Genomic DNA, 13,289 nt, shown 5'->3' on the forward strand with positions numbered 1-13,289 from the left:
TGCTGACCAGAGCCGGAGGTAAAGTGATGGGGGGGGAGGGGGGGGGGGGGGGGGTTGAATAAAAATTGGCACCTCCCTTGGCTCGGGTACAACATGCTGTATTACTGGGGGGGGTCAACCTCTTGTTAACGACTGTGCCCGCCCTCCGCCCTTCACTCACCTTTCAACTTGGCCAAGCTGGAGGTCGGGGGCCAAATTTCGGCAGCCCACCCGACACAGGAAGTAGCCCAATATGGCAACACTGACCGGAAGTGACGTCAGCACCGTTGCTGATGCTGTTGCAGCCGCCGCTGACCCGGAAGAGGAAACCCATCTCCCTTTATGGCTTGTTCTCAGTCACGGCTATTGGTCCCTCGTGGCAGCAGGGCGGTTCTGATTGGTTCACATGCAGCTTATTCTCATTGGCTGCACCTGTGGAGGCTTGCGCTGAGGAAGGTTCTGATTGGATGGCGGCCAATCATGGGGGCCATGTGTCCTCACCTACAGAGCCCTGAGGGGCCACACCGAGGATCTTGCGATGGGGGAGGGGCTGAGGCCCCGGGTCACCAGTGATGATGGAGGGGCTGTAGCCCCAGGCACCGCAGTGATGGAGGAGGGGCTGCGGCGGCCCCAGGTCAGTGATGGGGGAGGGTCTGCGGCCCCGGATCACCAATGATGGGGGAGGAGCTGTGGGTTACCAGTAATGGAGGAGAGGCTGTGGCCCTCGGGTCACCAGTCCCTATCGTAACCAACTGGCATAGGTGCAAATTCAGGACAGTGAGTGCATGGGCGTCCACGGGGGGGGGGTCAAGGAGGGGCACTTGCCCCCCCCCCCCCCCGGAGCATCTCTCCTTGCCCCCCCTGCGCACGCCCATGTGCACAAATGCATCCCGGAGGGAGGCCTGACACCGGGGCACATTTAGCATGGTTTTGTCTAAATGTTTATAGAACATCGTCTGTTCTCCTAGCTGTTGGCCATGTTGATGCCAAGAAGAAATCATCATTGTGATGCTTCAGGAAACAACTCAAGACCTGGCTGTTCGAGCAATAGCAACCCCCCCTTCAGCGCCTTGAGACCCTTACGGGTGAGTAGCGGGCTATACAAATTCTGTGATTGATGGATTGATTGACTTTGGAAAACAGTTACTAATATTACTGGGGAAGACGACGTATGAATTAGAGGCCAGCTGATCTCGATTCCAGTATGTCAGGTATGCCACTCTTGGGGTATACACTGTAAGCGCTTCAGATAGCATGAAGAATATAGACACTATATACGGGAGATATGACCCCTAATATTCATTGCACAAAACTCCTACCACTGGGACACACAGGGAATAGAGAAATAAATGATCTCAATTTTGAATGCAACACAACCAAAATTGTGCCATATTTCTGTCTCACTAAACTCACACTTTTTGGGTCCTTATCCTCTACCTTAAAAGGGGACTGAGGGACTATGTACACATACGCATAGATCTTGATGCAAAACATATGTCTGATGTTGTTACATCGCATTGTATATATGTTTTACAGCCCTGACGAAGTCGCGGGTGAACTACCCAGGCAGCGACGAAACACGTGTTGGCAACAACTACTGGAATAAAGAAAAGAAAATACGAATACAGAGATTGTTTACTGCTATTTTTTTTATATATATGAACAAAATGGAATAAGGGTTTACGTGTGCTAGGACATTGTAACAAAATTTGTACAGTTCTCATGTGGAGTACTGAATGATGAGGTCAAGGATGAGGACCCCCTCCCTAAGCACCATAACACACTAAATAGTATAGTACAGATACACCGATAATCAAGTGAGGCGCCACTATCACTAGACTATACTCATCCTCCCGAGAAAGAATATAGCAGCCATGGTTGTTGATTTTTTATTTTATGAAACTAACAACCATAGACAAAGCCAATAGTTCTGGCTTGTTACAAAAACACCTGATGGCAGTGGTACACAACAGCCAGCACCTCCGTAAAAGGTTGACACAAAGTTAAAAAGATGAAGCGGATATTCTCCAGCGTGCTCACTGCCAAGCACTGTGCCATCCACAGTGCTAATCTATATGTAGAAAATCTTCATATAGCAAAACAATAATCTGAATGACAGAGCACAGGTCAAACACGTTATAAAAGGGACTCAAGTGGGCCCACAGCTCTCAGAACAATAGTAGCACAAGTCCAATTATATATGTAACAGAAATATTTTATTCATAAGTCTTCTCAAATGTTGACTCGTAGAGACAGAAACAAGAACAGCCGACACGTGTTTCGTCTTGGGACGACTTTTTCAAGGCTGTTTAACAGAATAATACATTTCATTCATCACTTTTTAATAGTTATTCACAAAAAACGTTTTTCTATGTAGAAAAATCTATTAAGATTCTAATAAAAACACGCCTGTAGAAGAAACAAGAAGGGATAGAAAGGAAGGTCTTAAACGTGTTGGTTAAAAAAGGGAAACGAAGGGAAAATGTTGGGAATATCCAGTGAATCACAAAGACACCCAAGTATACAAATTGAAGCTCCAAGTGAAAGAAAGAAAAAGTCAATTTAAATGAAAAATAGACCCAATCTCCATATAGTAAGCCAATTCCAAATCCAAGGATAATTTGTGACTGACCACTTCCAAAGTGAAAAAATTCCAGAGAGAAACATATAAGTAAATACCTAAGTTGAGAATGTTATAAATATCATGTGAGGCGCTTCTAAGCTTTTCAAAGGGTATTCTGATGAGGTAGTATGGCTGCCGAGCTAGCAAATATGTAGTATGAATACTAAAAATAAAATAAAGGCGAAAATCCACTTGTTATTCCTATACAATCTTCCTATATGTTTTACCACTAACTCCCCAAAGTCCTGATTGATCTCGTCAAAACATAGATCCACATGACCTTTCATACCAGCTAAAAAAAATATTTACTGGAAAGGTATATATGTGATGTAACTAATGCAAGATACAATGAATGGTTTAAGTCATGTGGGCTGCTTAGTAACAAGCCAAAACTTACTAAATCCAATGAAGAGTACTGGGCCCGCAGTCTAATAACCAGCAGTAAGATGGAGCATCCGAAATATGAGACCCCTCACAGCGTAAGTACCAGCAGCTAAAGAGATCAGTATAGGTGATAGTAAATGTAAAGTATCAAAAGATGACTTAAATCACCTATCTCTAAAAGCCAGCTATAAAGTGACCCTAACAACCTCTCTTCCCAGCACTTACTTTAGAGAGGAGTATCTGTGGCCCAAGTAGTCGGTCAGAAATATTTTCTCTGTGTCGAGTGAACCTTCGTAGTAGTTATACGTAAGTAAAGAGTCCTGGAACGACAAGTAAGTAGAAACCAGAACATTGGTATGCAAACTATTGGACAACAGGTAGTGTGCTCTTGCACATGCCCTAATCGTCAAACATTGAAAAGCCTGAAGAAGCCATCAGATACAGGGAACACTTAATTATAAATATTCAGAACGATCTTCTACTTCAATATTGGTGAGAGCGCCATGATAACGAGCATAAACCACTTAGTAATGGTATGGTCAGAAAGCCTCCGGGTGTAGGCAGCTAAACGGAAAAACATTTAAATAGGTGTTAGACCTGGCACCTTGGCGTGAGTTTCCCTTCCACTTTTTGCTGATGTGCCTCCGATGTTTTGCTGGTTTTCCGATACTCAGGGCACTGCGCCACGGCCGACCCGTGCCGCAGTGCAAGTGCTCCCTACTGTAAATTGTACATGTGATTGGTATCCATGATTGGTTCATTGGATTTACTGTTAGTCCCTAGTAAAGTGCACTAGGAGTGCCAGGGCTTGTAGATGCCAATACTGCTAGTGGGCCTGCAGCGCTGGTTGCGCCACCCACAGAAGCAGCCGTAAGATGTGTCTGGGGACTGCCACCGCAGAACCCGCGTGCAGTCTCGTACTGTCACGCTAGCTGGGCAAGTGCACCCACTTGCCAGCCCCTGAACCTTCCCTTGACTGCATATTAGTCACCCCTATGGTAGGCCTACGGGCAGGGTGCATTGTAGGTGTAAGGTAGGACAAGCCTGATGTGTGTGGCATGTCCTAGTAGTGAATTACAACTAAATTCGTATTTCACTATTGAAGGCTACCTGCTTCCGTTAGGCCAGAATGGGCTGCTGGAATTATTACACCCTATAATCCCAACAGGCCCAGGGAGCATGGTAGCGAGTCATGTTTAGTATGCCTGAACTCAGGATGATAAGATATTTCTTTTAGTAAAGTTTATTTTAGTATCCTGTGTTTGCAAATGCTACTTTTAGAAAGTTTATAGATTGAGGGGTTTTGTCCTACGGGTCCTGGCTGGACAATTTAACATTAATAAAGAAGAAAAGGTGCCAGGGCTCGATTTTTAAACCACCAAACTTATTTATTCAGCTGGTGTAAACCTTCATGTCTTAGTTTCTAGAAGGTATGCAATTGTCATTGTTTCAACATTTCAAAAATATTTACACATTTCAGCAATATACAGAGAGAGAAAAACATCCCTTCTACTGGGGATACAATGTGAACAACATTTCATACGTTTCCAATATTACAGTGTATTCAAACAAAAGTAAATAAAGAAAAATTCAGAAATGGCGGTGCTCTTCATGGCCCTGTATGAGGAGCGCTTCATCTTCCACAACAATCCATTTCACCAAAACATCACCAAATGGTATCGTTTCATTGATGATATCTGGTGCCAATGGAAAGGGTCTGAAGAAATGCTCACCCAGTTCCATCAGTGGCTAAACACCAGACACCCAGATATAAAATTCACAATGACATCCAGCAGAACATCACTGACTTTCTTGGATGTGGTGGTTTTTCCCTATGAAAATGAGTTGACAACTACCTTACACCGTAAAGACACAGATAAAAACGCCATCTTGCACTACGCTAGTTACCACCCCAAAAGCTTAAAATCCAACCTACCATATGGGCAGATGTTGAGAATCCGACGAAATTGCTCCAGGAAGGAAGATTTCTTGATCCACTCACAAATACTGAGTGACCAATTACAACATAGGGGTTATCCCCTGCGCCAACTAGAGACTCCCCCTTCCTACAATAGGCCATTAGGTCAGCGGTAGTATCGAGCATATAGAGTGCCTTGAACTCACCAGGTTGAACAAGCAAACCAATGTTGAGACAAAACAAGAACAATACAAACTCATCATAGAAATAATAAGTAGATGTTACATCCTCTGTAGTTGTGTCCCTGCGTGGACACCGTTCTGTCATTGCTTTCTTGATGTCCCTGTGCGGACACCGTACCAGCCGTGAGGTCATCAGTTGACAACTGTCCGTTGACAGTTGACAGCTGATCCCTGCACTGCATTGACAAGTTACGCTCCAGCTCCCCTGGAGCCTGTGTTGGTGATTATAAATAAAGAACTTCTTCGCCTTTTATCTGGTGTGTATCAGAGTTCTTTACAAAGTGGCGACGAGCACCAACACGATAACTCAGCACTTAAGAAAATATACAAGGATACAGTCATAGAAGATACGCGATTTCAAGTACTTCGTGTCAGGTGAATTCCAAGATTTGCAAAGAATAAATTGATGTCGTTAACATCAGTGCACTTAAGGTCGGAGAACAGTCAAATATGTAATTAAGATGAACACAGTAAACTCAAACGAGTAAAAATTCTGAAGAAAAAGAAACTTGATAAAATTTGAACATGCAGAAATGAACTTTGGCTGAAATACTTACTTGGAACTTGCGATCGAAATAAGAAGTAACAAGGAAAAATTATTGGAAAAAAACTTACTATAACAAAGAAACCAAGCAAAAATTTTCAGCGAGCCACAAGCCAAACTTCATCTAAAAGTCTAAACAGCAAGTAAGCTTCGAGCTACACATTTCAAGTTAATTTAAAAAAATTTGACACTCTCTCTTAAACTTTTAATATTGCTGGAATTACATTCTGACTGGAAAATACACTTGCTGAGGTACCCAACTGCCTTAACGAAAACTCACCAACTGCCGCATTGAATTATTCTTCCTACGTCATCAGTCCATCTGTGTAAACGTCAGCGACGAAGACGGACGCCTCCAACGTCAAGCGGCCATCTTTAAAGTAATAAATCAGCAGTCCAGTTTACCTGCCTTGTACGTCAGCGCCATTTAAAAAAAAATAAAGAAGGAAAAATAAACGCTTCTCATCCACACAGCCGGAGCGTAATTAAGAAGCATCTTACTAGCAGAAGGGATCCTCAAGGATATATAAATAAAGAACTTCTTCACCATTATCTGGTGTGTATCAGAGTTTTTTACAGTAGATCTCTGGTGAAACAGGTCACCCACCCCACCCCCATCGAGGAGCGAAAACCCTTAGTCACTCAGAGGTTGATCTCCTCAAATGCATCCACGAAATCAAACCCTCCAACCATTCTTCTGACCCCATACCCAGTGGTATCGCCATTGAGTTCTATACTAACACTCTCTTCTACTGGACCAGGCTAGTCAATCTCTAACCTTAGTCAAGGATCCCTCCCCCTCCCAATTGTCCTCAAAACAGGACAGGTTACCCCCCCCCCCCCCTTCTAAAAAAACCTCTGCAGATGCAAATGACCTCAATAACTTCCGCCCCATCACCAATCTCCCTTTTCTTTGACCGTCCTGAGTGCTTCAGAAGCGGTCGCTCCCCACGCTGCTCCCTGCTGCTGGTATCGTAGCGCTAGACTGGCTGACCTTGTTGATTGATTTTTCATTTAATTTACATTGTGTGCTGCTCGCTTACCTAATTGCGCTGTTGCTGCCTGATTGTGCCAGTACTGCTTGGCCATTTGTTGTCGTTTGTTGAGGCTGTGCCCCAAAGTCGTCCTGCTTTGCTTTTTGCCTCGCATCCATTTTGTTGTTATTATTGCGCCTCCCAGCCCGGCTCTCCACCCCGCTCCCGCCTCCCAGCTGATCCCACCTCCCACAGAAAGGTTAGGCTCTTCCCTCGCTAGTAAACGCTGTGACCGTCCTGAGTGCTTCAGAAGCGGTCGCTCCCCACGCTGCTCCCTGCTGCTGGTATCGTAGCGCTAGACTGGCTGATCGTGTTGATTGATTTTTCATTTAATTTACATTGTGTGCTGCTCGCTTACCTAATTGCGCTGTTGCTGCCTGATTGTGCCAGTACTGCTTGGCCATTTGTTGTCGTTTGTTGAGGCTGTGCCCCAAAGTCGTCCTGCTTCGCTTTTTGCCTCGCATCCATTTTGTTGTTATTATTGCGCCTCCCAGCCCGGCTCTCCACCCCACTCCCGCCTCCCAGCTGATCCCCCCTCGCTCCGCCCCCTCCACCATCCTCTTATGACAGATGCGTTTGCGTGCAGCATTCATGCGCAGCGGTCGCGCCCCATCCGCGCCGAAGGTGCGCCAAAGGTAAGCCCGTCTACGCCCGTCCGCGCCTGGACCGCGCCCAGCGCAAGACCCCCTGGTCCCCGCAAAACCCACTCCAACCGCATAACGTATGACACCCCTACCCTCCTTGCCCTTAACTCCGGACGCACACCACAATGCTGCGAAGCTGCCCCAGGACACACCCATGGACACTTCACCTGTCACGCCTGCAAGTTCGACTGCATCAGGACCCACACCAAATCCACTAACTCCAAACACAGTTCCGACCCTAACCACCTGAAGTGCATCCTGCTGAACACCCGCTCGGTCCACAGACACGCCACTGAACTCTGGGACCTACTCGACACTGCATCACCGGACGTCGCCTTCCTTACAGAAACCTGGATGAACACCTAATCAGCACCAGACATCGCCATAGCCATCCCGGACGCTCACAAGATAATCCGAAAAGACCGCACCAACCAAACAGGAGGAGGCATCGCCATCGTCCATAAGAACACCATCCAAATCACGACCAGCTCCGACGATAACCTCGCTACCGCCGTACACCTCCACTTCCAGATCCACACCGACCCCAGGACCACACTTAGAGGCACCCTCATCTATAGACCACCAGGAACCCGCACAAAATTCAACGAAGACATCACTGACTTCATCAGCCTACATGCCCTCAACTCCGAGAACTACATCCTACTGGGAGACCTCAACTTCCACCTGGAAAAGAAAAACGACAGCAACACCACCACCCTTCTAGACAACCTGGCCAATCTTGGAGTCAAACAACTTGTTGACACCCCCACCCACCTTGCCGGACACACGCTCGACCCTATCTTCACCTCCAGCAAACACATCTCCTTCGATCACACCACATCTCTCCATTGGACGGACCACAGCTGCGTTCACTTCAACTACAAAAAGACCTCGACCCACAACCTGTTCCTCGAAGAAACTGGAACAAAATCACCATCGACCAACTCTTCACATCACTTAACCAAAACCCTCCTGCCATATCATCGGACCCAAACCAAGCTGCCACCAAACTCACACAATGGATCACCCACTGCGCTGACGAACTAGCACCCTTGAAAAACCACCAGATCAAACAAGGTTGTAAAAAGGCCCACTGGTTCAACGATGACCTTAAGAAATCCAAGAAGTTATGTCGTACCCTCGAGAAAACCTGGAGAAAAAACCCAACCAATGACAACCTGACCACCTTCAAGGACACCACCCGCAAACACCACCAATTGATCCGATCCACCAAGAAATCAGCATTCAAGGATCAACTCGACAACAACGCCCACAACAGCAAGGAAATATTCAACATCGTCAAAGAATTTACCAACCCCACCGCCGGCACAAACGACATCACTCCCTCCCAAGACCTCTGCGACTCTTTATCCTCTTTCTTCCACAACAAAATCGCTGACATACATAACAGCTTTGATAACCAGTCCGAAGAACAGTCCACTCCACCCACCTCCGAACCAAATCAGAACTCTCACAACCTTTGCGCCTGGAACCCAATCACTACTGAAGACACCATCCGCCTGATGAACTCCATCCACTCAGGATCGCCAACCGACCCATGTCCCCACCACATTTTCAACAAAGCAAACTCCATCATCGCACCCCATCTCCGCAATGTCATCAACTGTTCCTTCAACTCCGCCACCTTCCCAGAAAGCTGTAAACACGCCGAACTCAGCATCCTTCTGAAGAAACCCACAGCAGACCCCTCTGAACTTAAGAACTACCGCCCCATCTCACTCCTCCCATTCCCTGCCAAAGTCATTGAGAAAGCCGTCAATAGTCAGCTCGCCACCTTCCTTGAATCCAACAATTCCCTCGACACCTCACAGTCCAGCTTCCGAGCCAAACACAGCACCGAAACCGCCCTCATCGCAGCTACAGACGACATCCGGACGCTATTGGACAGCAGAGAAACAGTTGCCCTCATCCTACTTGACCTCTCCGCCGCCTTCGACACAGTCTGTCATAGCACCCTCATACAACGGCTCAGCAACGTCGGAATACAAGGAAAAGCTTTGGACTGGATCATCTCGTTCCTCGCCGGGAGAACCCAGAGAGTCCGCCTCCCCCCATTCAAATCAGAGGCCACCGAAGTCATCTGCGGAGTCCCACAAGGATCATCACTCAGTCCCACCCTCTTCAACGTTTACATGAGTCCCCTCGCATCCATCGCGCGACAACACAACCTCAACATCATCTCCTACGCAGACGACACCCAGCTGATCATCTCCCTCACCAAAGACCCTAACACCGCCAAAACCAATCTACACGAAGGAATGAAAGAAGTAGCCGAATGGATGAAGAACAGCCGTTTAAAACTAAACTCAGACAAAACGGAAGTCCTCATCCTAGGATCACCCCACTCTGCCTGGGACGACTCATGGTGGCCACCGGCCCTGGGTGAGCACCCATACCTACAGACCACACACGTAACCTGGGCTTCATCCTAGACTCCTTCCTCTCGATGACCAGACAAGTCAACGCCGTCTCATCCTCATGCTTCAACGTCCTTCGCATGCTCAAAAAAATCTTCCGTTGGATCCCCACCGAAACAAGAAAGACTGTCACCCACGCACTGGTCACTAGCCGACTGGACTATGGAAACACCCTCTACGCAGGAACCACAGCCAAACTACAGAAAAAACTCCAACACATCCAAAACGCCTCACCCAGACTCATATTGGACATCCCCCATCAAGCTCACATTACCGGTCACCTGAAAGACCTCCACTGGCTCCCCGTCAACAAGAGAATAACGTTCCGTCACCTCACCCACGCACACAAGGCCCTCTACGACCTAGGACACGAATGCCTCAACACACGACTGTCCTTCTACACACCCACCCGCCAACTACGATCATCCAATCAAGCCCTCGCCGCAATTCCGCGCATCCATAGATCCACCATGGGAGGACGATCCTTCTCCTACTTAGCGGCCAAAACCTGGAATTCTCTCCCCACTCACCTCCGACTTACACAGAACCACCTTTCCTTCAGAAAGCAACTAAAAACCTGGCTATTCGATAAGTAATGCACACACCCTCCCCCAAGCGCCTTGAGACCCTCTGGGTGAGTAGTGCGCTATACAAATTCTTGAACTTCTTTCAAAGATCACAGAAAAATGTGTTGCAAAACAACTCTCCCAACACATTATGGACAATAATCTCCTCGACATGTTCCAGTCGGGCTTTATTCAAAACTGCAGCACTGAAACAACCCTGCTGCAAGAGATCGATGACGCGCTGCATATTCTTGATTCGGGGGAATCGTGCCTTCTGATTCTTCTTGACCTCTCTGCAGCTTTTGACACTGTTAATCACAACACCCTCCTTAACATTCTCCGACAGAGAATGGGCGTGGAAGGCACAGTACTCAAATGGTTTGCCTCTTTCCTCTCGGAGGACAGATCCCAAATGATCAAGATTGCGAACAGTCTGTTATCTCCACTGGAAGTTGGTCAAGGCATCCCTCAAGGTTCTATCCTTGCTCCAACTCTGTTCAATCTCTACCTGGAACCATTAGGGAACCTTCTAAGCAAATCTGGAATCCTCTACCATCTTTAGGCGGATAACACCCAAATCTACCTCAAGGTGTCTTCCCCTCATGATCTCTCACTACTCAGCTCTACTCTCAACGCTATTCACAACTGGATGTTAGCTCATCAACTCATTCTCAATCCCTCCAAAACGGAATTCCTCCTCTTATCTAGCTCTCTCTCTCCGCCTCCTGTTCAATCCTGGATCGATCAATCAAATCTACTCAACAGTAAACCCATCATTGTGGACTGCTCTAAATCCTTAGGTGTCATACTTGACAAAAGACTCAACCTAATCTCACACATCAATTCCATGGCCAAGAGCGCACGTTATCAGCAGCTCGCTTCATTTCAGGGTCCAAACGAAGTGACCACATCACTCCTATCCTGTCTTCTCTCCGATGGCTTCCCATCGAGGCTAGAGCTATCTACAAAACAGCGTGCATCACCCACAAAGCGTTGCACTCTTCCTCCCCTCGCTATCTGGCGAAGAAACTGAAATTGTCTGGAGGCTCAAGACCTTCTCGGTATGCGGAAAAGTTCCTGCTTGAGCTCCCCTCCTTCAAAAGGGAAAAATTGATGGCACAATTGTTCTCAGGTAATGCTGTGAGAATCTAGAACTCGGTTCCTCCTTCGCTCCGCTCCGTGCCATCACCTCCATCCAGATCTTCAAAGTGGACCTCAAATCTCTTTTATTCCAAAGACACTTTCAGAACTAATTCCCTCCTTCTCAGACCCCGCCAGGAAGTTCTTTAGTCATTGTAAATTTGTCACTTATATTTCTATTTGTGTTTGTACATCCTGTGCTTGCTGCGTTTGATATTGTGTTTCTTTTGCCTGCGTTGTTTTGATTCTATAGTCTGCTATTTTTCGCCAGGCAGTGCTTTAGTCATTGTAAAATTTGTCATATATATTCATATTTTTGCTTGTACAGTCTGTGCTTGCTGTGCTTGAGATTGTGTGCCTTTTGCCTGCGTCGCTTTGATTCTATGGCATGCTATTTTTGTTTGTTCCATTCCTGTAACAGTTCTCTCATATAACGTAACTGGTTCTATTGTACAGCGCTCTGACACCTTTGGGTAAAGTCCGCGCTTTATAAAAATGAATGAACCCTTTTCGTGCTCGTGACGGAACCAGTCCGTCACGAGCCACGGACGCGCTGTGCTGGTGACGGAATGGATCCGTCACGGCACGGCCCGGCCGCCGCGCCTGCGCGGCATCAATTCCGCGCCTGCGTGGCGCATTCTATGGAGCGGGAGGGGCCGTGACAGAACCACTCCGTCACAAGCACAGCGCGCCGTGGCTCGTGACGGAGTGGTTCCGTCACAAGCATGGCGGCGCCATGGAATTACCGCAGTGGCCAAGGGGTTAAAAAAACAAAATAAAATAAATAAAAACAATCACCAGTAATCCGACACCAGGGACATCACCTGGTATTCCACAAACACACACACGGTGAATGTGATTATATGGAATTGTTTGACTATGGCGATGACGTTCATTGTCTCTATTTTGTTCTTCATAAATAACAAACACACAACAAAAAACATAACATCCAATAAAAATATTATTAAACACACACACACATGGTTGGGCGCTTTGAGGACACCTCACCTCTTCTTGTGCACCGGTCAGTGGGGATTGCAGGGCCTGGGAGGGAGGGGGCACACCGGGGGCCCGGCTGCCTGTGAGGAGTGAGGTCTGGTGTGTTATTCCCCCCCCCCCAGAAAAACAAAATAATGTCTCACTGTTGCGCATGCGCAGGACCGCGCGTCACAGCTGCGCATGTGTGGAGCAAAAGACTCCCGCAGGGCTAGGACCTTGCACTGAGTATAGACTAGGAACTGCCCTGGACAGAGGCAGCTCAGCCTCACTGCGCCTGCACAGAGGAAAGACACCCCCCTCCATAGAGGAGGCAAACCGAGGATCTCTGCACTTCAATCCATCTCAGCGCGTGCTGTGGCACGAGGCGCCTCGCGCTCCGCGGCGGGAGGCAGTTGGTGTATCTCATTCATTGTGCCCCCGCGCGGACACTGGAATTCTTGTGCTTCTTTATGTCCCTGCTCGGACCCCGTCCCACCATTACCGGCACTGAGCTGTCGCCCTTTACTGCGCTCCGTGCTGTGAACGGAATAAAGGAATATTTCTTGCACCGACTTCTGGAGTTCGATTGCCTTATCAGCGGTGTCTATCCCCGGCGCATGCGCAGTTGTTTATCCATCAAGCCCTCTTTAACGTGCGCTTGGCTGCATGAAGCAGTGTCTATCCCCAGCGCATGCGCAGTTGTTTATCCATCAAGCTCTCTTTAACGTGCGCTTGGCTGAATGAAGCAGTGTCTATCCCCGGCGCATGCGCAGTTGTTTATCCATCAAGCTCTCTTTAA

General features: G+C 47.5%; 1 long non-coding RNA gene across 1 annotated transcript in view; it reads right to left on the bottom strand.

Annotated features, from left to right (window-relative positions):
- The window catches only part of LOC147737117 (uncharacterized), an 82,289-nt gene extending 69,666 nt beyond the window's left edge, over nucleotides 1-12,623 (bottom strand). Inside the window, exon 1 of the long non-coding RNA XR_015309810.1 lies at nucleotides 12,521-12,623. This is a non-coding gene — a long non-coding RNA (uncharacterized LOC147737117). The remainder of the gene's footprint in view (nucleotides 1-12,520) is intronic.
- Between the last annotated feature and the right edge of the window lie 666 nt (nucleotides 12,624-13,289).

Source organism: Lissotriton vulgaris, chromosome 1_1, assembly GCF_964263255.1.
Source record: "Lissotriton vulgaris chromosome 1_1, aLisVul1.2, whole genome shotgun sequence".
Taxonomy (NCBI): Eukaryota; Metazoa; Chordata; class Amphibia; order Caudata; family Salamandridae; genus Lissotriton; species Lissotriton vulgaris.